The sequence below is a fragment of the Aotus nancymaae genome, unplaced genomic scaffold (assembly GCF_030222135.1).
Source record: "Aotus nancymaae isolate 86718 unplaced genomic scaffold, 86718_ANA_hifiasm-v0.15.2.pri h1tg000089l, whole genome shotgun sequence".
Taxonomy (NCBI): Eukaryota; Metazoa; Chordata; class Mammalia; order Primates; family Aotidae; genus Aotus; species Aotus nancymaae.
The window spans coordinates 10,914,931-10,941,293 of record NW_026988504.1 but is presented as its reverse complement, the minus strand read 5'-3'; the positions used below and the strand labels follow the sequence as shown (position 1 = coordinate 10,941,293).

At 42.7% G+C, this 26,363-nt stretch overlaps 2 long non-coding RNA genes across 3 annotated transcripts; one reads left to right on the top strand and one right to left on the bottom strand.

Moving 5' to 3' along the window:
* The first annotated feature begins 1,035 nt into the window (after positions 1 to 1,035).
* On the top strand, positions 1,036 to 11,354 carry LOC105718177 (uncharacterized). Its single transcript, XR_001107697.3, has 3 exons — positions 1,036 to 1,227; positions 7,400 to 7,488; positions 8,560 to 11,354. It is a non-coding gene; the product is annotated as an uncharacterized LOC105718177 (long non-coding RNA).
* On the bottom strand, positions 2,069 to 11,616 carry LOC105718174 (uncharacterized). Of its 2 annotated transcripts, XR_001107694.3 has the most exons (4): positions 11,456 to 11,616; positions 10,685 to 10,913; positions 5,115 to 5,265; positions 2,069 to 4,703 (listed from the first exon to the last, which is right to left on the bottom strand). It is a non-coding gene; the product is annotated as an uncharacterized LOC105718174 (long non-coding RNA). The 2 variants fall into 2 exon arrangements; XR_001107695.3 differs by lacking the exon at positions 5,115 to 5,265.
* Between the last annotated feature and the right edge of the window lie 14,747 nt (positions 11,617 to 26,363).

The window sequence follows — 26,363 nt, the reverse complement described above, 5'->3', positions numbered from 1 at the left end:
GGATAGACATCAGAAATGCCCAATTCCAACCCATTTTCTGAGACTCCTTTCCTAGGCAAACCCCAAGACTGTGCAGACATAAATAGAGAGTCCTACCATAAATGGATCTCTTTTTATCCCAGGTAATCAAGGTCCAGTCATCTCCCCCAAGCTGGGCTTCTCTTGCCCTACCTGGAGATTCAGCATAAACACATCCTCTAAGTTCTGCCTGCGTAGATGAAGGAGGCAGTAAGCATGCAGCTACTGGGGTTAGTGGCTGTCCCTTGATCACGTGCAAAGATGGAGGTCCATAGTTTATCCCCAAAACGTTTCCATGCTTTCTCCTGGCAATTTCTCTCATGCTTTTACAAGCCTTGTTCAGGGAGTGAAAACTCATTTTAAAGGTAGTTTAGAGCCACCCATCCCTTAGGGGAAATTTCAATATAGAGGAAAAGCAAAAACGAAAGTTACACTTCAAAGCCTTACAAGATAACCACGTGGAGAAGGCTCGGTCCCCCCAGTTACTCAGCCCTCCCCTGTACTAATTGCAGGCGATAGAGCCTGACTGTATTATTATTTGCATGCTTGCTCAGAAGAAGGGCCACAGAAAATCTAGAAACTCGGCTGGTGTTTGACTGACATCTTTTCGGACTTGGACCCCCCACAGCCCCCCCCACCGCCCACCCCCAGCCCCCGCCCCCGACCACCACCACCAGTCCAGGACCTGATGTAATACTGCCATAGCCTGATTCCCGTTGCCTTTGATATGGAACCTGTGCCTACAGTCAGCTCTCAGGGCTAAAGGAAACAGCCAGCTCCCGAGGCATCTGATTTGCCTCCTGCCCTCGCTGCTGTTAATCTGCAACACGCCGCGGCCTCCCGATCGCTGCCGTTCAGAGTCGGATGTCAGGGGTCGACCGGCAGGGGTCCTTTCTTCTTTCTGTTTGATACATCCTTCCTTCCGCTGCTCCTCGCAATCAACCGCTAGGCGAAGGAGCGGAGCAGGCAGGAGGGAGAGCGGGAGACTTCCGGAAACCTCTTTCCTCCCTTCCCTGCACAGGTTGCCCCATAATGACCCTGGAGACTCCCGCCTGCCCCCAGTGAAGGAATTGGTTATTCGCCCAGAGCCCTCCGGGGCATCGCCCCCTTCCTCACTTCCTCCTCTTCCTGCCCCCAGCCTCTACCCCTCCAGCCTCCTGTGGCTTCACAGCCAAGTGCCCCATCTCAGGAAGAAGGAGTTCGGTGATGGTGAGACTTCAGACTTCCCACTGCAACCCCCGCCTCCCCAAAGGCACAAAGGCAAGCAGTGGCTTCCCTGGTATCACTTGTCAATCTAGGAGCACGAGGGAGCGATCAAAGACAGCATGGAGCATGTGCTCCTTTCTCTTAGCAAATAATACTATTCAGACGTGCTAGAGGGAAAATACTTTTTAATTTATATTTTAAAACTGGTTTAGAATTATTTTGAAGGTACAGTGTGTGTTTTCCTGGAGTCCAATTGTAATATTAACCCCAAACCTAGGAGTTCTGTTTTTATACATCAGGAAGGGGACCCCACCCACTCACCCATCCACCCATCTTTCGACTCAGCCACCTACTCTTGCTTATAACTACACAGTGGTTTGTTTTGCCAGCACTAAACTATGCAGCTTGTTTCCCCTTTGCCAGCCTCTGCACACAGAAAGCAAAGGCTGATCATTCTCAATTCTTAATTGACACGTACACGTCTCCTCTGAAGCCAAATGCACTGATGCACAGAAGTTTGTCTGCATGTTTTCGTTTTTGATTATTTTACTGGAAGAATCTTTATAGCTGGGAGGCAGGTGCACATCCATGGCAGTCAGGGGTCAGATATTAGAGTACTTACAGTGCTTATAATTTTCATAGGATCAGCCTCCGCATTGCCAATTTCACTCTGTTTCAGGGTCACAGATCATACCTCTAATCCTGGCCAGTTGTCTCACCAACGTGTGTTACAAGGGGCGTGGGGCAAGAAGGTATAGATGACCCAGCATAACCGTTGCTTCTATTGCAAAGAAACTCAAAGGGCACGTCCTACAAAGAGCAGAACACTTTTAGAGGCAGGCGTAATTGCAGGCACTAAATTAGCATGGGTCTCTCAGCCGGGGGCTAATCTAAGCCAGACCTCACGTCATGGCAGGCCATGAGTACATTGCAATTACAATTCACAAGAAAAGAGAAAAATCACCCTCAATTCTCAAATGTTTCTTTTTAACACGGCAGATGCTTAGCAATTATATCAGAGGCTGAGGCAGCTGGAGTAAGCAAGAAAAGTGATTTGGGTTAATAGTCTTAGAAAGGCTAAAGGATTTTCAGTGTATCTATAGGACTGAGCCCTGTGGGTGCTCCCCTTTCTCTCCCCGACATCAGCCACGTCCACCCCACCTCTGCCATTAAGGTTGGTGCTACCCAAGGTCTCCATGCACGCACTGTCCCCCTGCGTCTCACACTTCATCCGGACCCTCCTGCGGACCTGGCCCTACCTGGCTGACCTACTGCCTCAATTCTCTAAAACAGTACTTGAACCCTCCCGGTTCCATCTCTTCTCTTTGTAGGTTTTCCTGATACCCATGGGGCCCCATATTTTTAGACTATTCCCTAACATGGGGCTTTTAAAGCTTACTTCCACATGAAGGCAGAAATCAATCTTGGGTGGTCAAAACAAATATACTTTCTCAGTGGTAGGCTTAGGAGTGATTTTTTTCCTCTATAATCAACACATATTCATTTTACATTCAAAAACTGTGTGTGTGTGTGTATGTGTGTGTTTAATTCAGTTTAAAAATCCAGTATACAAACACACCAAACTTTGCTTCTTCTGGCTTTTTAAACTCTTTTCACATGCCACAGTCCTGGATTCACCAGTGCAGCTAATCTGCCTTTGAATTTGCCAATTGGGATTCTTTTTAGTGGGGAAGTGGGGAGGCTGGAGTGCAGTGGCATGATCATAGCTCACTGTGGCCTCACACTCCCAGGCTCAACCAATCCTCCCACCTCAGCCTCCTGAGTAGGTGAAATTACAGGCATAAGCCACCATGTCTAGCTAAGGTTTTAATTTTTTTTTTGTATTGACAGTGTCTTGCTGTCTTGCCCAGGCTAGTCTCAAACTTGTGGCCTCGAGTGATCCTCCTGCCTCAGCCTAATAAAGCACTGAGATTACCCTAGTCTTTTTTTTTTTTTTTTAATTAATCAAAGTAGAAATCACAGACCCGTTGTATTTCTACAGGTGAAAACCTTACAATGTTGCCAGGGATTAATTTCTATGAGTCGATGAGAGGTCTCTTTTTCACAGTTTTCTTTTTGTCTGGGGACTGCTGCCCTGATAAAACTTAGGCCTTTCCTTGTTAGGACATAGTAACCCTTCCAGCCATATTATAATGAATTTTGTAAAACCTGGCCAAAAATTGGGCTGTACTGGAATGCTACCTTTTTAAATTTCAGAATAAATAGGCTATCAGCAGGATCATGGACAAGTTTTGATCATACAGAGACAGTCATTGTAATAGGACCTTTTCTGTGTTAATATAATGATTTAATAAAGCCATTTGGCACATGAATAAGACTCTCTTAGACCAAGCGTTCTTAACAATGAGAGAATTGAGATCAGCCTATAGGGTGTATTAGTAAAAATGTCTTTTCTAGCTTTACTAAAACTCTTCCATCTGTTTAGCAATAAATTTATTATTATTAAAACCCTTCTGAAATAGATGTGGTAAAAAAAAAAGAAAACGTTCTGCCCCTGTTATCATACTTTCCAAACAAGCTTAAAATTGCCCAGAAACAAAAGGAAGGAGAGAAAAGAAAGGGCAGTGTCTCCAGATAATGAAGTTCTGCCTTTGTGTTTTATCTGTGAAACAGCACGGTTTGAAAAGTCTGGATCCCATTTCATCTGAACTCGACATAAATGTAGTGCCTGGAATCCTCCCAAATGAATAAATTCTTTTCCGATAATTTTTAAGTGAGGAAAGATCAACAGGATAGGGGCATGGGGTGGCGGTGGGGGGGATTATAGGCTGCAGAGTGTGTGTGTGTGTGTGTGTGTGTGTGTGTGTGTGTGTTTGTGTGTGTGTGTGTGTGTAGGGTAGAGGGCAATAAAATACAAATTATGGAACACAAACCTGGTCAAATGTATCCAGTTGCTTTCTTTTTGGTGAGCCATGCTGAATTTTGTCTCTCTTTCTTGAAATACCTTAATAGATTTATATATTTGTTGACTAAGTTCTCTTGTTCATTCCTACTCCGCTTCCCTGTCCCATCCCAAGTATATATTCCTCAGATGGCAACATGTCAAAGCTCCCTTCCTTCTCTCAGATGGTATGCAAGCTCCTGATCTTCTTTTTCTTCTCCCTGGATTGCGCACAAAATGATGTCAATTCATGGTGGGGTAAGGGGATACACCATGGACCGTTTATCTCTTTAATTTTCCTCCATGTTGTGAGGTCTTGCTGAGCACAGTCAGCAACTTCCAGAGTGATGAAGAGAACAAAAAGCTGTACGCCTGTCACACTTACTCTCAGGATCAAGGTTACCAAAGAGGAACCGTGTAATTTCTTTATATAAATGGCTTAAGCAGACCTCAAAAAGTTCTGCAAAGAACACAGTTCTCTTTCTGGCTTAATGTTCTCACTTTGCTTCTTTGTGTTTTTTAAGAAAAAAAAAAAAGGGAGGAAAACAGGCCATTGATCCTCCTCCATCTTTGACCACTGGAAGAAAGGTAGAGAAAAAGAAAAAGAAAATTAACAAAGAAAGGACCCATGTCCCTCCTGCTTCCTCCTCCTCTCCCCATCCACAGGCAAAATCTAATAAAGATGATTAAATTACATGTCTTTTCCTCCCATTGAAATCTACTGCATACTATTCAAATATTAGAACTCAGGAAATAAGGCAGGACAAGGTCCCTCATGAAACCTTAGAAGGCAGCACAGGGGTCTGAGCTGGAGGTCTGCTTGGCTGGGCAGCTCTAATTAAGAAATCACCCTGCTGAGCAGAACTTAATCTAAATAAAATATAAAAAGGAATCCAGTGAAAACCATTACCTCCACACCCCACATCCTCACACACCTCACATCCATAGCCTCCGTTTCCCTAGTCCTAGGAACTCTACCTCCCATCACCTGGGAGTTCGATGTTGTTCCATGAGCCCCACAGTACAATCAAGTGTGAAGTCTCAGCTCTAGAAGAGGAAGCTATGTCTTGTGCTGGCCTCTTGCTGTTTGGCTGGCCTTTCACAGGGCCAGAGGCAGATTCGGTCAATGTTGTTTTGGTCTGTAGCGGGATATGAGATGGAGATTTGATCAAGGGTTGATTAAAAGAGTTGGTTATCTGCTATAGTTAACAACAAGGTATTGTGTATTTCAAAATACCTAGAAGAGAGGACTTGAGAGGTTCCCAACACATAGAAATGATACGTACTAACGGTTATGGATATTTCAGATACTCTGATGTGACCATTACAGAGTCTATGCATGTTAACAAAAGATCGTATGTACCCCATAAGTAGGTACAAATATTTAGATCCATTTTTAAAAAGCAAACAGAAAAAAAAAAAAAGAGTTGACTGTCTGGTCAGCCTTTCTATTCTTAACACAATGAACTGCCAACGCTCAGCCTCTCTGCAGGCTAGCTGGGTTCTTCTTGCCTGTCCATCAGCTGCTTTTGATGGAGTAGCCACCTGAGAGCAAAGTCCACATCTGCTTAACTTGATATTGCTCAATATCCTTGTACTAGTTAGTCCTTTATACTGTATTGAATCAGCCTCAGACCTCTGCCCCACCCACGTCCTGGGTGCCCCCTCTGATGTTGGGTAACATTTGTTTAGACTCATTTCCCACTGTCCTCCATAGAGATCTGTTCTGCATTCTCACTGATCTCAGTGTTGACCCCATGAGTGTGCTGTTCTCTATACAACACTTTTGTGACTTTGCATGGACTGCCATGTCCACCTACGGTGGTGGTTCTTGAACTGCTGAAAACCTCTTGAAAGAAAAAAACTCTATCCCTAAGGTGAGAAAAGCACACATATGTACATAAACGCAGGGTTTGCCAGTGATTTCAGGGAGTACCTCACTCTCTAAGGAGTGTGTGATTGCCAACTTGACCCATTTATGCCTGAGGTTACAATTTTTGCAAACAGATCTTGGCAATGAGCTTGAGCAGTAGAAGATAAATAACTCCCACATGCTTAGCGTTCCAATAATGGAACATTAGATATAAATGGGTCGAACCGTTGAGATCGACTATCCCTTTCTCTCTTTTCTCCCATTTTTGGAAAACTTCTACTTATCCTCAAGGAGACCTCCACAAAGTTTGCAGACTCCTGCCCTGTGCTCCTTGATGTCTTTTGTCTGTAAGGCCAGTATACCACTTACCACAGGACAATAATTTGTTTGCGTGTCCATCATCCTCTAGACCAAAGGGGAGCAAATGTTCTCTTAAAAGTACCAGATAGTAAATATTTTAGGCTTTGTAGGTCATATGGTGCCTGTGGCAACTACTCAACTCTGCTGTTTTTGCAAAAGCAACCACAGAGAATGTCTTAGTCTATTTGGGCTGCTATTAAAGAATATCGTGGACTGAGCAGCTTATACACAACAGACATTTATTTCTCACAGTTCTGGAAGCTGAGAAGTCTAAGGTCAAGGCTCCAGTGGATTCCACATCTGGCGAAGGCCGACTTCCTGGTTTGCAGGTGGTGCATTTTCTCTATGTCCTTACACGGCAGAAGGGAAAAGGGAGCCCTCTGGGATCTCTTTTTATAAGGGCACTAATCCCATGCATGAGGGCTCCACCCTCATGACCTAATATATTAGTCCATTTTCACACTGCTGATAAAGACATACCCAAGACTGGGAAATTTCCAAAATAAGGAGGTTTAACAGACTTACAGTTTCATGTGGCTAGGGAGACCTCATAATCATGACAGAAGACAAGGAGAAGCAAGTCACATCTTACATGGACAGCAGCAGGCAAAGAGGGAGAGATTGTGCAGGGAAACTCACAGTTTTAAAACATTATATCTCATGAGACTTATTCACTATCAGCATGGGGAAGACCTGCCCCCGTGATTCAATTACCTCCCACCAGGTCCCTCCCATAACACATGGGAATTCAAGATCTGGGTGGGGATACAGCAAAACAGTATCACCTAATCACCTAATCACCTCCCGAAGTCCCTACCTCCAAATACCATCACACAGGGGATTAGATTTGAACATAGGAATTCTGGGAGGACACAGACATTCAGCCTATAGGAGACAATATGGAAACAAATGGACATGGCTCCGTTCCATTAACACTTTATATGCACTGCAATTTGAATTTCATATTGTTTTCATGTCATGAAATACTTTGTTTTTCAAATGCTCAAAAATGTAAGAACTATCTATTCTTATCTCTTGAGCTATTCAGAAACAGATGGGGTAAGGGGCAGATTTAACCCACAGAACATAGTTGCAACTCCTGTTCTTGATAGAGGAGAAGCCCTCAAAGGTAAGTCTTACTCATTTTTGAACTTCATTATCTAATCCCGCAAAGGTAATTCATCTTTGAGTTTCATTATCTAGCATTAACTGATACAAAACATGCATATAAATATGGAATTGACCCTTGAACAACATGTTAGAACTGTGCAGGTCCTCTTCTTGGATTTTCTTCTGCCTCTGTCACCCCTAAGACAGCAAGAACAAGACCAACCCCTTCTCTTCCTCCTCCTCCTTAGCCTAGTCAATGTGAAGATGGTAAGAATGAAGCCTGTTATGATGACCTGCTTCCACCTAATGAATAATAAATATATTTTCTTTTCTTTATGATTTTCTTAATCTTTCTCAAGTCTATTGTAAGAATACAGCGTATAATACATATGATGTACAAAACTTGTATAATCAACTGTTTCTGTTATCAATAAAACTTCCAGTTAACAGTAACCTATTAGTAGTTAAGTTTTCGGGGAGTCAAAAGTTATATGCCAACTTTTGACTTCATGGGGTGTTGGGACCCCAATCTTGAAGCATTGTTCAAGCTTCAACTGTAATAACAACTATAAATAACAATGACATTTTGATGACAAAAAGTTCCTTGAGACAGAGCCTGAATAGAACAACCATAAATGTGGCTTTAGGGACACTGTGTGGCTTCATGTTTCATCATGATTAGAGACATAATACCTTAAAATAGTTAGCCACCAACACTCCAATCACAAGCTCTGGAGGTCTGGGATTATTCCATAAATCGCTGGGTAGATGCAAAACTTTCTAGAGCAGTCTAATACCAGTAAAGTAAGAAATATCTCCTGTTAAAGAGAAGATTTCTTTACCACTCCCCGCTTTCACACAATCACAGCTTCTTTGAGCCTCTCTTTAACAATCTCTTAAACCTTCTGAGTAGGCAGTTCTGATACAGCTCCCAGTGGTCTCCCTTCCTGGTATTCAAGCCCTGGTGTAATCCCCTCTTCTCAAATGTGGGCTGGACTTAGTGATTTGCTTCTCATCAATTGAATACACACAAGTGATGAGCTATCACTTTCAAAATTAGTTCAGACAAAGCTGTAACTTTTGTAAGCAGCCTCTCTCAATTGCCTTCTCAGCTTGTATGCTTTGAAGAAGCAAGCTGCAGTGTTGGGGAAGCCCCTGTGGCAAGAAAATGAGGGTGGTCTCCAGCCAGTGGCTGGTGAGAAACTGAGACCTTCCTTCCTTCCAGCAATTGTCAAGTAACTGAATCCTCCCAACACCATGTGGGTGAGCTTACAAGTGAACCTTTCTCTAGTTGAGGTTTCAGATAAGACCACAGATATTATACTAACACCTTGATTGCAGGCTTATGAGAAACATTGAAATGAGAAGACTAAGTAAAACCATATCTGGATTCCTGACTTACAGAAACTGTGAGATGATAGATGTGTGTTATCTTAAGCCACAAAGTTTTGGGGGTGATTTGTTACACAGCAGTTGATAATGAATACCTCAACCTATAGTGATAAATGGATGTCTATTTACTCATTCTCCCCACCAAAATGTTACGTAGGGCAGAGGTTAAAACATATTCATCCTGATACCTCTTCTCACAGCTCATAACATACAGCCTGGCCCACAATACTTGATTAATCAATGTTTGTTAAATTAACTTGTATTTTGAGTTTCATTGAAATCTGTTAGTTGAAGTGACAATTATAACATTTAAATGTGCATCAGTAGTAGTACAAAGCAGATAGCTGGTTAGGATACAAAGGTTTTGAAAATTGTGAGGGGGGAAAAAGTATTTATATTTGTACCCTGTTGCACCCAGCTTAGGTTTCAAAAACTTTCAGGGGGTTTTTATTCATTTACAAAAGACTTCAAAGTTGGTGCCTCCCCACCACACCACAGAGGTCTTTGGCCTTATTGATCCAACAATACTGACTTGCCCGGTGCATAGTGGGAGCTATTATAAGGAGAGGGGAGAAGAAAGAAATAGAAACAACTGTGAAAAAAGCTGAAGAAAAAAGAAAAGCATAGAAAAAGAGCAGAGGAAAAAGAAGATGTAGTTAACATCCAAGCCAGATGCAGAGAAATGATTCAAAAGAAAAAGTCTGATTTTCCTGTCTGTAGTCATAAATATTTTGACAAGGAGCTAGGCATTTATCAAAAAGGAGGAAAAAAAAAAAGAATAACAGAGGTTGTCTTCCAAAGGACCCAACACTTTTGGAATTCAATGACCTAATTCTGTATATGGTTGCAGTGTAGAGATTGCCTCTCTTGTCTGATTCTCATGGCACTGAGACCTCTGATTTCTCCACAGCACATGGCACAGCACTATCAGAGGTCAGGAATAAAGAACAGAGGATGTTGGGGACAGTCTAGATATTATGCTCAGCAAACATATTTTTAAGTCAGTGTAGATTCTTACTCTCTATCTTGCTGGTTGCTTATCTTAGCAGTTAAATCAACTTTTCATTACTTTTGTAGACATTATATAATATTTTCTCCCCACAGCTCCAGCCACCAGCTGTTAGTCAGCAGAATGGGAGAGGGATTGGGTCAGCTTGAGCAGAATAACTTCCATGCAGACTTACGAGGGAACCAATTCCCAGCCACTGAACAAACCTAAATGTACTGCAATGACCATAGAACCAAAGAGATCTTAAGAAAGAAATCTGAGCGCATTCAAAGGTCAAAACAATTGGAAGTAGTTCCTTCAAGCTTAAATATTCTCGTCTGTAAAGTGGGGACAGTAACAGTGTGTGTCTTATAGGGTTATTTTGAAAGCTAAATATGTGTTAAAGCCTCAGTCTATTGAAAGGTTACTTGACCGTAATACTCTTTTCATTTTGTGTGGGATAATCCTTTGTTGGGGGTTAGGGATACTGTCTTGTCCATTACAGGATATTTAAAACGTCCTTAGCTTCTATCGACCAGATGCTAACACCCCACCCACAGACCACCATCCTCTTCATCATTGCCATCAAAAACGTCTCCAGACATTTCCAAGTATCCCCTGGGAGGGTAAAATCACCCCTAGTTGAGAACCAGTGTTCTAATGCTTGGCATTGTCCCATAAATATCGGATGATATTTTTATCATTATAATTATTACTAAAGGCAACACCACCCTGCTATGGTGACAGCTCCTCAGTCTCACTGAATCCCCAAAATAGTTGCCTCATTTCTGCATCTTTTCAAGAGTAAGGGTTGAAAAGAGACATGGCAATTCACCTGACAACAATCCAATAGGAAACCTGCTGTCTCCGTAGAAACTCTTTTCGTGGAAAGAAAAGGGGCTACCATTTTGTTCTGCTGCAGGAACTAACTCTATTCCTCAGCCTCACGGTTTGAGAAACGCTACAGACTTTTCCATGGGCATAAATTCTCCAACTTTAGGGATTGCCAGTGTAGTTGACTCTTGAAGCTGCTGTTGGATTTCCAAAGGTACCACCATTTTTACCTGAGAAAGGAAGGAAAAAGATATTCAAGAAGGAGAATTTTTCAACAGAAGTTACTCCATTTGCTGTTTTTGTGGTTTTGTGCTTGTTTGGGTTTGCAAATATGTTTTCTGCCCAAATTGTTCTTGCATATTCTAACAGTGTTTGCTTTACGTGTTTTGATACCATGCTGTTTTGAAGGTACAAATGTTTTTCATGGCATGTCTTAAGTGTACAAACTGAGAGGTGAATATCGGGACTGAATAGCGTACAGTATTCCTCAAAGTTTTTAACCAAATAAACGCTAAGAGGAAAGTGAAGCAAGATTTCTAGAGGTCTGGAAGTGGCCAGCTGACAATATGGCATCTCTGTATCTCCTATTTTTATCTTTAGACTAAATGCAAATTTTTCTTTCTGTGCTAAAAGAATGTTTCATTAGTTTCAAGGTAAAAATGTGTAAATAGGCTCTTCATATTGGCTTGTTTATTCTGCGGTTTTTCCTACTCCCTTTTTTAAAGTATGTGCAGTGAATTTCCAAAGATCATAATCTTAGAATCTAACAGACCTGAATTCCAGTCCTTGGCTATGCTGCTGATAGAATGGGTTAACTTGGGCATATCACTTTATGCTGGTGACCTTCAGTTTCCATATCTGAAACGAGGAAATAAGAAGTGACCTACCATGTCGCACCATCATAAGCAGTAGAGATAATACACGTAAACAATAGAGCAGAGGGCCAGGCACAGAAGATTCTCGATAGTCAGTAGCTGGCATAATTATTATAAAGAAGAGCACTTCTGATGTAAAACATAGGCAGAGGGTCATAGGTGTGTTAATCTGCCCCCACCTCCCAACTGTCTACCTCCCCTCCACACCTGGCCACCTGCCTCTGTGCAGATCTTGCCTAACCTTTCCCAACAGGAAGAAGGGGGGCTCTTGTGAAATAGTTCCAAGGATGAAACTAACACAGCTCATTAACCCTCCCAAATATCTGTGCTATAAGGATTTCCTGTCACTTTCCCGTGACTCTGAATTACATCTACCCTGAGCCCCACAACAAAATCTGGGACATTGCTTTGTCATGCTGACAGTTTCCCAAATTTGCCTGGTTTTGTTCACATTGCTTCCCAGACCCCACCTCTGAAGATTCTGATTTGCTTGGCATAGGGAGAGAGGCAGAGAATTTATACTTTTAGCAAGCCCCCTAAGATTTTCCTAAGACTGTGCAAGTTGAGGAAGCACTGCATTGTGCAATCTGCTTCTGTTGCCCACAGTACCAGAACACATCTCCATACATCTAGAACAAAGAACAGCAAGTTTAATGTCTTTATAAAAAAAACTGATCATGGCAAATTTAATATTAGTCTAAGTATCTGTCAGAATTCAAACATACACACTCCTTGACCCAGAAATTCTACTTCAAGAAATTAGTCTTAACAAATATACTTCCAGATCTACAGAAAGGTGAATGTAAAAGCATTGTCTCTAATGCTGTGCAGAAGCTTTTCAGTCTCTAATTTAATGGAGAAGACTGTGAGAAAAAACTTAATATCCAACAATGGGGGAAGAAATTTATGGCATAGCCATACAATAGAATATTATGGAGATTTACAAAGACAGCTCTCTGTGTTTTGGTATTTTATATCAATACAAGCGATTCTGTGCGTGTTGAATTAAATAAAAACGTCTTCAAGTTATATTTTAAATTAAAAATAGCAAAGTGCCTAACAGTATGGGCAGGAGTCGATCTGTCTCCTTCCTCTCCGTACACCTTTCTATCTTGATTGTATGTGTCTTGTGCGTTACAGGATAGTCAGCAACATCCTTCGCTTCTATCCAGCAGATGCTAACACCCCACCCGCAGACCACCATCCTCTCCATCATCACCATCAAAAATGTCTCCAGACATTTCCAAGTGTCCCTTGGAGGGTAAAATCACTGCTGATTGGGAACCACCATTCTAGTGCTTGAATACATGCACTTACCATCCCTAGAAGGATATCCAGAAGCACCACTGGTGCCTGTAGGGTAGAGGACAGATGCCTAGGTGCCAAGGCCAGGAGGGGACTGAATTGGCACAATATATTTTTTTGGACCTTTTGATTTTTGTATCATGCACGGATTTGACCTATACAAAAGTTTATTTTGATTGAAAATAAAAGCCCTCAGTCTAGCTAGCACTCATACCTTACATTTATTCCTTCCCCTTATGGTTCTCTTTCCTTACCCCACAGCTTTGCTCCTCCTTTCACATTAGTAGAATCTTTTCCTGTCCTCCATTCCCACCATGGTGTGGACTTCCTCTCTCCCTAGTTCCACTCTGCTTAAGCCCCACTCTTTCCTGGAGGCATGTGTGTCACCTTCAAAGTTCTACTAAAGCTGCTTGAATCTAAGCCACCCAGGAGGGTTTGCTGCCCTGATGAAATGCACTCCATGACAGTACCCTTCCTGTGTATCCACACATTCCTTATCAACTGGAGATCTCATCACACAGAAATGCTTTACAAATAATTCACTTTAACGTCAAACTCAAACTTTTTTTTCTTTTATTTTAAATTTTCATACATTTTTAATCTAAGGATGCCTAGAAAAGAGTGATGTCTGAATTTGACAAGTGTGTTTGCATTTCAAACATAAATTTCTCAGTAAAGAGCAGACTCCCTATTTATCCTATACAATATCAATATGAAAAAGACCTACTTTTAATATCTCCTACTGGCCTAATTATAAGCTCTTGGAAGGGGGGAACCTTATCTTTAAGCATTCTACTTTCTTCTTTGGGCTTAATGCAGAAGTTTGCCATTAAAGACCCTTAAGAAGTACTAGTTGAGTGAATATCAGAATGAAGTAGTGAATGTACTGTTTTTTAAGTTCTAGGGTACATGTGCAGGATGTGCAGGTCTGTTACATAGGTAAATGTGCAATGGTGGTTTGCTGCACCTATCAACCCATCACCTAGGTATTCAGCCCCGTATGGATCAGCTATTTTTCCTAATCCTTTCCCTCCCCATTTGACCCAGCAATCTCATTACTGGGTATATACCCAAAAGAACAGAAATCATTCTATTACAAAGATATATGCATGCATATGTTCATTGCAGCACTATTCACAATAGCGAAGACATGGAATCAACCCAAATGCCCATCAATGATAGACTTGATAAAGAAAATGTGGTACATACACAACACTGAATACTATGCAGCCATAAAAAGGAATGAGATCATGTCATTTGCAGGAACATGGATGGAGCTGGAAGCCATTATCCTCAGCAAACTAGGATATCTGCAGGAACATAGTATACAATTCTAATTCATTTCTAGGGGCATTAGTTGATTTTATTTTGGCAGAAGCACATATGGTTTGTGATACAGTGTCAGTACCATGATTGCACAGTCTGTTTTTTGCCTTACAGTTGTTGGCTTGTTCTTAGTATAGTCACGGAGTATCCCTTGTTGATCCTTGACCCCATCTATGTCCTTCAGAGCACCAAGCATAGGGATTTGCCCAAAGCAGGTATTTGAGAAATGGTATGGAATGAATGTCCTTTGATGAGCAATATAAAGAACATGTAGAAAGCTTGGGAAAAAAGCAGTAAAAGTAAGCAACAACAAGCTTGCCCCGAAATCTGCATAAGGTTGATTAAATGTTCATCATGGGAGGGAGATTGTAGGCATGATTGCGGGGTTGGCCATCTCTCCATACTTTCCAGGAAGCTGGGTTTATGTCTTCTGAGGTAAAAACTGGAGTAGAATATAGTTTTTCTAGAAATTTGTGCTTTGCTAACTCCTGTCTTCCAGGGAGGGGGACGGTCTGCCTATTACAAGAAGGATGTGATCCTTTGGGCTGTCAAGAACTTAATTAAAAATCATAACTGGGGCAGGGCATGGTGGCTCAAGCCTGTAATCCCAGCACTCTGGGAGGCCGAGGTGGGTGGATCACATGAGGTCAGGAGTTCGAGACCAGCCTGGCCAACATGGTGAAACCCTGTCCCTACCAATGAGATAAAAATTAGCTGGGTGTGGTGGTGTGTGCCTGTAATCTCAGCTACTCAGGAGGCTGAGGCAGGAGAGTTGCCTGAACCCAGGAGGCAGAGGTTGCAGTGAGCCAAGATCATGCCATTGCACTCCAGCCTGAGCAACAAGAGCAAAACTGTCTCAAAAAAGAATTGTAACTGATATTAACAGACATGGTCACAGGCCAATTCCTTTGTTTTTCCACTGATACATGCTCTCAGGACTCTCCAAATGAAGGCTGGCCCACAGTCACCACAGTTAGGGAGGGTAACATTCATGGAGGGAAAGGGACTGGGATCACCCTAGAGACCAAGCAATCAATGAAACTGTGATTATGATTTTACCTCGATTGAGTCAAACATCAGGGATTCTAAGCACTTTCCCAATGCTCACTTTCCACAGGTAACCGGTAAGTTGGCAACACTTAACGTGCGCATACTGAGCATTACCTCTACAGGAACGGAAGCTTTTGGAGCATTTCACACTCTTAACAGAAGAGTTTGCCTTTGACATCTCGATGACCAGTGTGAGTCAACTTGGAGACCACGTTGAACTCTCTCTCTCTTCTGATCAGATGAGGATGTAAGTGGTCCTCCAGTCCACAGAACCCATCCAGGTATGACAAAAAGACAACAGCTTTGGGGTGAGGCATTTTTCACTTGATGTAACTGTCTTAGTCTGTTCTGACACTGCAATAAAGAACCACCTGAAAATGGGTAATTTATAAAGAACAGAGGTTTAACTGGCTCATGGTTCCACAGACTGTAAAGGAAGCCTGGCTGGGGAGACCTCGGGAAACTTACAATCATGGTGGAAGGTGAAAGGGAAGCAGACACAACCTTCACATGGCAGAGCAGGAGAGAGGAAGGGCCAGATCTTATGAGAACTCACACACTTATTATGAGAACAGCAAGGGAAAAATCTGCCCCCATAATCCAATCACCTCCCACTGGGTCCCTCTCCCAAAGCTGGGAGTTAAAATTCGACATGACATTTGGGAGAGGACCCAGAGCCAAACCGTACCAGTCACTAAAAAGTAATGAAATTATATCACCTGTATCTGAATAGAACTCAGTTGTTAATATGAGATAAATGACCAAAAAAAAAAAAAATCTTCAAGTGAACCCATCACCTCTGGGTATGACCTATTTTTCCTGAGTCAAGCTGCAATTAGATGGAAAAATGAATGCCCAAGAGAAAAGTTCTGCTATTTTGGAGACTGCATGTAAAGGAAAACACTGCACAGGAGGTCTTCCAGGATGACCTGGTCTGGTGACCATAGTCACACTACTGAAGATGGCATCTGTAGAGCAGATCCAATGACACCTACCACATGGAGTTGTTGTGAATGTAGGTTGATAGACATAAGGTACACGGCATTATGTGACTGTCAAGTGCCTAGAACACAGTAGGAACTTAACAAATGCTTAACCCATGGGAAAGACCATCACCCAACTACACACCCAACTTCAGACCCACGCAAGGACTTGATTTCCACTATAGGCTTTAATGACACAGTGCTAACCAAGGCTAAGACTGCAGGAGGCCAAGGGGGACATTCCTGCAAAGCCCATCTACAGCTCAGGGAAGGTTCTGAATTAAATCGTCACCGTGCAGGTCTAAGTGACACAGCGACTGTTCCATGTGGGACTTTAGATAACTTGTCATTTGCCTGCTGTCTAATTCTCAGTACTGAAGTTGCTTCCTTCCCTTGTAATAACTCTCCACTGGTTAGCTCAGGCCAGTGGGCTGAAAAACAGAAGGTGGTTGGTGTCAGCCTCCTGAGCTGCCAAGCAGAGATACTTTTCTCAGGTTTCTGGGTGAGTTTTTAAGCCAATGCTCTTGAAAGGGAAGCAGAGCCTTCGTGCCACAGGCATCTGGGACACGAGGCCTACGCAGTATTTTTGAAAAGTCATTATCGCTCACTGACGATAAAGGTGCATTCACGGTGAGCAAAGCCTCTCCACGGGAATGGGTGGAGCTGGGGCTACCAGGCAGGCTGCGGACCAAGTTTGCAGCCAGTTTTCTTTTTCCAGCATCTCTGGACTTGAGCAGATGCCAACCCAGCTAACGGCTTTAGGAGGCCCCCGTGGACACAGATAGCAAGCCCCCATCTTTTCCATGGAATCTAGCAGTAGCTACCAGGGGCGTCATCACACTGCATTAATTTTTTCCCTTGCCTGGTTTCCCACATTCTGTGACCACCTTAGCGTGTGCCAGGGAAAATATTGAAAGCCTAGGTAAACGAAGGGGAACCCAGCATTCACCAGTCTGGCCTTAAAATAGCTGTTGGAACGCCCCCATCCCAGAGAGTACACAGGCAGTGACTGCAGCTAGTGTGCTCAGAGCAGCCACCCGCTCCACCCCAACGGCTCATCCGATTCCCATGAAAGCCTATCTCAGAGAGAGGACAAAGAAGCAGCCAGGCTCCTTTGCCACCCCATTCCCTTTCGGTTCAGGAACATAGGTGATTATTAATGAACACCAAGTGACCTGATGCAAACCAGTGCACGCCACTGGACTGGACGGGGTGAGGACACTGGTGAAATATGCTTGGGGTGGGACATGGGGCTGGGCAGAGCAAATGGGGAGAGCCAAGAGGAAGAGTGTTCCTGCAGGAGCGTGGAGGCCTCTGGCGTTACGGGGCACACCCCGGGGCTGAGCTCCCAGGCAGAAGGGAAAATGTTTTCACACTGACTGCTGGGCAGCCTGGTATGTAGCTCTGGAACCTGCTGCTGTGTCCTGAGGCTGCACATCTTGGAAGGAGTGTGCACAGAAGGGAGAGGCCCAATAGGAAGAGGTGCAGAAGGAGGAAAGGAGAACAGAGAGATCATCTACGGTTGAGGAAAAGGAAAAGTGCACAGCATAGAAGCTTTATTTTCCCCATAAAAACTTGCCTGACTTAGCACATAAACATGCAGGATACCCAGCGAAATCTGAATTTCAGATTAACAACAAATATGGTTTTCAGGATAAGTATGCCCCAAGCAATATTTGCGATATACTTTGACTAAAGAAACAAAAAATCAGTGTCTATCCAGAATTCAAGTGTAACTGGGTGTTCTGTATTTTATAGGCACCCCTATTCCCACGTCTTGCTCCCTGGGCTATATTGGAAACTCTCAAAGGTGGAGACTGTTTCTGCCATATCCTTCCTGCATTCCACGTGCCACTTTGGTCTGCAATGTTGCTTAGAAAGGCATCATAGCAAGGATAAGTGTGAACACTCAGCAATCTGGCTGTCCTGACTTCACCTATTTTTAGCCCTGTGATCTTGGTCGAGTAACTTAATCACTGTTTTCCTAAATTTCCTCATCTGCTAAATGGGGATAATGATAGTTGCCTGACTTAGAGTGTGGTTATAAAAAGCCATACATGGAAAGCATTTACCGTATCATAGGTTCATGGAAAGTACTCAATAAGTGCCAGCCATTAATCAATATTGTTGTTACTATTATTTGATCCTCAGTAAATAAGGGAGTCTGATAGAAAGAAACTAACTCATGAGTATTAGAGACCTGTCTGAGATGACTTTGGACTTCTGCAACCAGCTTTGTGAACTTGAGATAGTCTTTTACTTTGGGGTTGCAAGACACCTTCTAATTCTAAAATCCCATCATTTAAACAGATTGAATGAGTAAGAAACAAATGAAATAAAACTATGTCAATAGATGTGTGCATGGGCTAAGAAGGTTAGAAGGTAGAAGTGCAATGGAGGATGTTTCACCAGACAAAATAATGATGATGATGATGATGATGATGATGATGATGATGATGATAAGCCTGTTCCCAAAGGCAAGATGTCTGGCCTTAATGTTCTGATCTCAGGAAGGCTAGGTTTCAGAGACTTAGACAAAAGACAACTACATTAGAGCAGAATATGTCTGTCTCAACTTGGATTTGCAGAAAACAAAACAAAAAAAACCCTAGTGCTATGGTCTAAATGTCTGTTTCCTCCAAATTAGTATGTTGAAATTCTAAATTCTAACCATCATATTAATTTGAGCTGGGGCCTTTGGGGCGTGATTAGGGCATAGGGGTGGAACCTTCATGAACGGGATTAGTATCCTTACAAGACAGGCTCCAGGGAGAGTGTCATCCGTTCCGCCATATAAGAACACAGAGAGAAGGCTTCATCTGTGAACTAGAAAGTGTGCCCTCACCAGATACCATACGTGCTAATACCTTGATCTTGGACTTCCCAGCCTCCAGAACTGTGAGGAATAAATTTATGTTATTTATGAGCCACCCAGTATGTAGTATTTTCTTACAGCAGCCAGAACAGACTAAAGCAGCTAGTGTAATACCAGAATGCCCAACAGGGAGAACCTTCCCAGTTGCCAGCCCACTTGGTTGCAGTAAATACATTCAAGGCAGCCAGCACCAACACAGCAGAGAAGCCGTGGTCCCCACCATCCACGATGCCTTTGTGGCCCAAAGTTACTCCACTGTGATTTTCAGTGATTCCAGAGCCAGCACCAATACAGCAGAGAAGCCGTGGCCCCCACCATCCACGATGCCTTTGTGGCCCAAAGTTACTCCACTGTGATTTTCAGTGATTCCAGATAATTTCAATTCTCCCTGGTGATCTTTATAGCTATTCCTCACTACCCCTGTAGCCACAAATAAAATATTGTCCTTCTCATGTTATTTTCAGGAAAGAGTATCAGCACCAAGAAGCCAAGGATAGGGAGACATCTTCACAGCAATGATTTCCTCCCAGGTGACTCTTGTAGCAGGTGATGAAAGGGAATGGAGGAGAAGAGGGGCAGCCAGCAGTCTACTAGCAATGTGAACTCTCTTTACGTTGAGCTCAGGAGCCTTTGGGGAATGATGCAATAAAGAGAAGATACAACCTCTTACCCTGGCATATTCATAATATGCTTGGGAGGCAAAAGCGTCTTCAGTACAACCATGACAAGAGGCTGAATGTAGAAATATACAGGTGCAAATAAATCTAAGGTAGATGGAGCGAATTTGTGCTACAATAGCAAAGAATGAGTCACACAGGCCTAGCCAAGATACAAACTTTCAACAGGTACATGATTGGTTGGGGAAGAAGGTGAGAGTCAAAAGAATAATGTTCTATGCAAAGATAGGAAGGTTTCAATAGCATGATAGAGAATGGGCATGAGTGAGAACCTAGTTAAGGAACTAGGTAGGAGGCATGTGAGCTCTGCAGCATGGAGGCTGGGCTCCTGACTCATTAAATTAGCTCACATATCAGGTGGCTCCTAAGTAATCCTATTTTCTATAGTTGTTCCTGTTATAATGTGATTTAAGGAGATTTGCAAAAGCACTGAATGGTCTACTAATTTAAAAATATGTCCTCCACCAACCCAAAATTCCATCCACTGAATCTTTCTGATTATATTCTACTGAGGGATTATAAATTGACTGTCTACGGAAGGCCACAGCTCATGAAATTACAAATCACACCTTTTTAAGTAGCTATTCACATTTAGAAATTTATCCTGCAGGTATACTTGAGTATGGACCAGGTTATTTATTTCAGCATTGTTTTCAAGATCAAAATATTGAAGCAACCTAAATGACCATCACAAAGGAACTCATTGATTCAATTATGGTATTCATACATCCACGGAATAAATGCACATTAATAGAAAACATGGAAGTTCTTGAGTTATTAACATGAGACAATCTCTAAAATATATTGTTTCAAACAAAAAGGCAAAGCCTGTAGGGTATGTTGTCATGTTGTAGAAAATTAAAGGGGTCACAAGGAGAAGGACCATGACGCTCCACTCATTGAGTCTGGGCTGCATTTAGTAACTTTCTCCCAAAGACAGTATGGAAGGGAAGAGAAGTAACTTCACTCTGGAGAAACCTGACACACACTACCTTGGCTGGGTGATCAAAGTTAACATATCAGCAATAAGTCATGTTGAAGTACGAACTCTTGATATCACAGGATGAGAAAGGCACTTCATCTCTGAGGTCATCCTTTCAAAAACCCATATCTAACCATGAGAAAAACATCAGTCGAACTCAGATTGAGGAACCTTCTTCAAAATACTTGACCAGCCCTCCTCAGAAACGTCCAGGTCATCAAAAACAAGGAAAGTCTGAGCAATTGTCCCAAATCAGAGGAGTCTAAGGAGACATGACAGCTCAATTTAAGATGGGATCCTGGAACCGAGAAGGGACACTGGTGTAAAACTAGTGAAATCTGATCAACAGTGGAATTCAATTAATTCGAATATACTAATGTTGGTTCCCTAGCTATGACCAATGGACCACAGAAATATGAGATTTTATTTTTTATTTATTTTTAGATGGAGTCTCGCTCTGTCACCAGGCTAGAGTGCAGTGGCGCAATTTCGGCTCACTGCAATGTCTGCCTCCCAGGTTTAAGCGATTTTCCTGCCTCAGCCTCCCAAGTAGCTGGGACTACCATGCCCAGCTAATTGTATTTTTAGTAGAGACAGGGTTTCACCATATTGGCCAGGACAGTCTCGATCTCTTCACCTCAATAATCCACCCACCTCGGCCTCCCAGAGTGCTGGGATTATAGGTGTGAGCCACCGAACCCAGCTGAGATGTTAACAAAAGGGAAAACTAGGTGATGCAGTATATGGGGACCCTGTAATTATCTTTATAACTTTTCCTTAAATTTAAAACTAGTCTAAAATACAGCATTTATTAAAAATTTAAAAGCGGTAGAGATTTTACAATTGCCCACATGGGCATAAAACATCTGTGGAAGGATAAGCAATAAACTAATCATTGCATTTGCCTCTAGAAGAGGACCTGAGTTCTGAGTTGCTGGGGGAGGTGATTTTATTATTATATTTTGAAGTATAATTCATGCAACTTTATGACCACTTTAAGAAAATTTACATCTTACAAAAATAAAAAGGAATTTTTAAGACATTTTAAATTTGTTTCTAAAAGACACCTTAGCACTCTTTCTGAGTAACACATTCAACCTGTAGCTCCTGCAAAGAATTCATTAACTTGGATTAACCGTTTTTATTAGTAAGTTGGACGTCCTAGAAGTGCAAGGCTTTGAGGATGAACAGTAATAGGGGCATGTAAGTCTTGAGGAAAAAGAGAATATTGGATAATGGTGTTCTTGGGATATTGTCCAAAAACGTCCCAAGCCTCCAAGAGACAATAATAAAGTATGAAGTACCAGAGGGATGATGGAAAAAGAGATAGAATACCACGCAGACTAACTTTGCTGACATAAAAAATGTATCAGGATTAGCTCTCCTCTGCTTCCCAATAGACTATATTCTGTATCATCCCGGTTCCAAAATGAGCCTTCCCTCTCCCTCTTGGCCCTTAACCAAGAGAAATAGACTGAACTGGTGAACTTCTAAAGGACACCGGGACCCCGAGAGAGCTGCCTCTGGAGCCGTTCTTTCCTGCATTTTCCCATCACCCTTCTGTTTCAGTCACCACTTGGCAAAAACCAACTGAGAGGTGACTGTGAATTGAATTCAAATTTGACTCCAGCAGGGAAACAGGGCCCTCCAGGCAGAGCCATAAGCCCGAGAGAAAGGGCACAAGATTAACAGGTCACTGAGCCAGCCAGGGCGAGGAGCCAGGAGGACACCCACCAAGAGAGAGGCAGGGAAACGGTTAATAACTCAAGGTGACAAATTAAGCCGGCTACTCAGGGGCTCCAGTTTGGCTGATTGTGAAGTCAAAACAGAACTGTCGGAAACCGGGAAGGCGCTGTCACTTTTACTGTATTTTTCCACACGTAGTTTTATTTTATTTTTTAATTTGGAAATGTTCGTGGGGAGCTGGAAAATGCAGGCTGGAGGACTCCCGGGGTCTGGGAGGGGAGACACTGTGTCTTTGCAGGATCTCCATCCAATTTGGACCAGCCGCTCCCCACGGGCTCCGGCCACCAGGGGCAGTGGGTCTCCTAGTGGTCGGTCCGCTTCTCTGTCCTCTGCCCCCCACCCCTTGGAGACATTCTCACCTCCTCTCGTTTTCACCGCCCCTCTGTGCCAGTGTTCAGCCTCCTGCCAAGTTACACTAACAGTGTTCTCCATCCACCGGCCACACCAGCCTCCTTATTGCTGAACCCAGCAGCTGCTTAAAGGGAGAAGATGGAAAAAGGCCTGGAACTCCCAAGCACGAGAGAGACCCCGGGCGGAGAGGCAGAGGAGAAATAAAACGCTCTGCACTGATCCCAGTCGGTATGTGGCAAGCATCTGGCTTCCTCAGTGCCCCACATTTGAACAACTAGCCCATGGGCATTCCCTAAAAGGAAAGGGTAAGCTCAGGATGTTTAAAACGATTGTGGGCCCCGTTTCGGGGAAAGTGAAAGAAATTAGGATGAACTGTGACAAAGGTATTCTGAGGTTTACCTGCCCCTTGGATCTAAGAACCTTTGAGCTTCTTAGTGTAACCTTCTAGGCCTAAGTTTTTACTGTGCACGTACTTTCTAAGTTAGAGGATGTATGCTTATCACAACTTAACATTTAAATGATACTGTCTACATTAGAGGATATACCCTCCGCATAGACTAATCTTACAGATTATTTTAACTCCTGGTAGCAGGATTGATAACTTGACTTTAATATTAAAGACAAATATGGCCCCCCCGCACCACCACCCCCCTACACACACACATATTGACGGTTCATTCTACAGAAGTATCTCCACTTGGCATTGCAATTCCAAATTTCAATTTAATGTCATCCATTCTGAAGAAGACAAAATGGTTTTACTAAGTGAATTTTAAGCAAGAGAAAAATGGAGAGAAGGCAGCACACACAAATGCAGGCATGCGCAGGTCACCCCCGACACACACCCTTTCACTCCCCTTTCTCTTCCCGTGAGCACCGCACTTGCTTCTGAGCGCCCAAAGAGCACTAGATTTGAGAACCCCCAAACAGCTGCTGTTTTTGAAATAGCTCAGCTAGGGAAATGCTTCCCTATCATTAGGCCAAAGCTGTAATGCTCAGGTCCTGGGTTTCTTAATGATAGTTTGGGCCAAACGCCTGGTGGGTCATCCCCTGAAGACCTTATCCCCCCAGTTGCAGTCCCCGACCCTATCTCATGAAATAGTGCAGAAACACAATTCTCCCATTGTTCTCTGACTTGGAGATTGGGGGGAGGGGAACAGAAACCCCCACCTCGAAAAGATTAGTGCAATTATTAGCCAACAGTAATGGCTATAAGCCAATCTGTTCTCAAATCCTCCTGAGCACCAAGTCACCTTAGAGTCTCTTAAAGCCCCAAACACAAGACTGTGTGTTTGCTTGAATTTTGCCATGTTGTTCCCGAAGGCTGCAGGGCCGGTGGTTAATGTTGCCCTTACCCACAAGGCTAATAAGCAGAGAAGGAAACTGTGAATAACGCGTGTGTCTGAGCCCTGGGTCCCCATACCCCCATAAGTCTGTAAAAGGCAGATGTCCGGTCCACACAACATTGGCAGCCACTTCACCCAGTGTTGTTTGGGCAAAATTCTTGTTAGAACACAACCATAGATTGTGACTTGTAGTTAGCATTAATTGTAGAATTCTCGAGCAGGGATGTGCTTTTTCCTTCTGTCACCTTATAGGAATAGATTTTTTTGACCCCTGTGCTACCATCAGCTCTGCTGGTCATTCAAAGTCTCCCATTAGGAAGTATGAGAAAAGAAGTTAAATTCTGTTCCAGGACTTGGTACACCTGACTTATACTGCACGTGTATTTCAAACTGTAGTCTTAGAGAAATGAGGTCTTATCTTAGACTGCCCAATGTATATTGATTAAATGTAGATGATGATGGGAAATACAAAGAAGAAAAATTCAAGGATACAAAAGTTTTTTTATATATATTTACATAATGCCAAAGCAACCGATTAACTGACTAGATTTAAGTCGCTGATCAATTAAGTGAGACATTAAGATAAGAACTTGTCACCTGAGTCAAAACCTGACTACTCCACTCAAGAAAGCACGCCCCTGTGTAAATAAATATAGAGGTGTGTATCAACAAAAATCAATACCTACAGTCCAGGGAACTATTCAACCATTCCTTCAATCTTCAAACCATTACTGAATCCCTACTATGTTCCTGGCACAGTTAAAACCAGAGGCTTGATTTATTTTAGAGTAGCCATATTAAACATCTCTTATTTCTAAAGAAATTCGTACTGCTTAGAAAGCACAGGCAAAGGAAAAAAAAGCCTCAAAGCTGAGTAAATAAAGAGGTTGTTTTCTATGCAATGGCAAGCTGGGGAAGTTTTCAAGCATCTATGGTTCATTATTGGGAATACCTATATTAAACTTTGTACATGTCTATGAAATACATTTATGAGGTATTAAATATAACCCCGTTCCTACGAATTAATACCATGTCTTTGCAGCGTTCAGCTTCATTTCTCACACAGCAGGTTATCAGAAAAGTTTCTGTTGAAAAGTCTAGAGCCTGAGTCTAAGTCACCAAGTTACAATGACTCAACATTCTCCAATATTTATTCTCATACATACACCTTAACAGAACAAGCGATATACTGCCACGCTTATATACACTTCCCACGATGTACACTGTAATACATACACTTAAACACACATGCACACACAAATCTGTCTGTCATCTGGGAAGGCTAAGATTTTAGTTAAACCTCAGAAAGACTTCTGTGTAATAATTGGAAGATAACCGAAACCCCTGATGATTCATTTTCTCTATTGACAAGATGGAGGTTAATAAAAATAATAATAATAAATGGGTCATTTGGAAAGTACCTAAATTCCTGAGGCTAAATATATTGTGTAGACAGAGGAGAATCTAGTGTTATAGAACGTATACATCAGACCACTCGCTGGCATTATTCACCGGTCATAAGATAGATGGGAATGTATGGCTACTAGAAGAATTTTCTCCTCGGAATGCCTAGAACTAAGCAACTGATATCATCACCAACCATAAGCCATATGGCATTTTCAAGGCTTTGTCAAGCAAATATTTGAAGTGTGTATGTCACGTTCAGTTGGGCATTTCTGTGCAAATACAAGCACAGTCACAAGCCCATTGAAACCCTGTATTCCTCTCTGCAAAACCGATATAACTCCGTTCAGGTCTATTACTTGATTACATACCCGGCAATGATTATTGTGATCCAGGAGAAGGAGAACAAATAGCAGAGCAAAGAATATTGAGGCTCTGGGAAACACAGAGCCCCAAACCCCTGTGTCCCACTTTTAACTTTAGTTACTTGCCAGCCCAGAGGCCCAGCCTGTGGGAACCCAGCTCACCAGCACCTGCATGTGGATGAACTTTCTAGATAAGCGCCCTGGGTACTAACATGCCGCAGGAAATCCAATCCACAGCTGGTGCCACTGCTCACTCACTTAAAACTTTCTTGCCTTGGAAACCAGGCAGGGGCACTTCACCCTTTCCAACAGCTCCCTTGTTTGCTTATGGGGAATCATGTAGATTGAGAGCAAAGGAGAAATATACAGGAGGCAAGGGCAGGGGATAGAGGCCT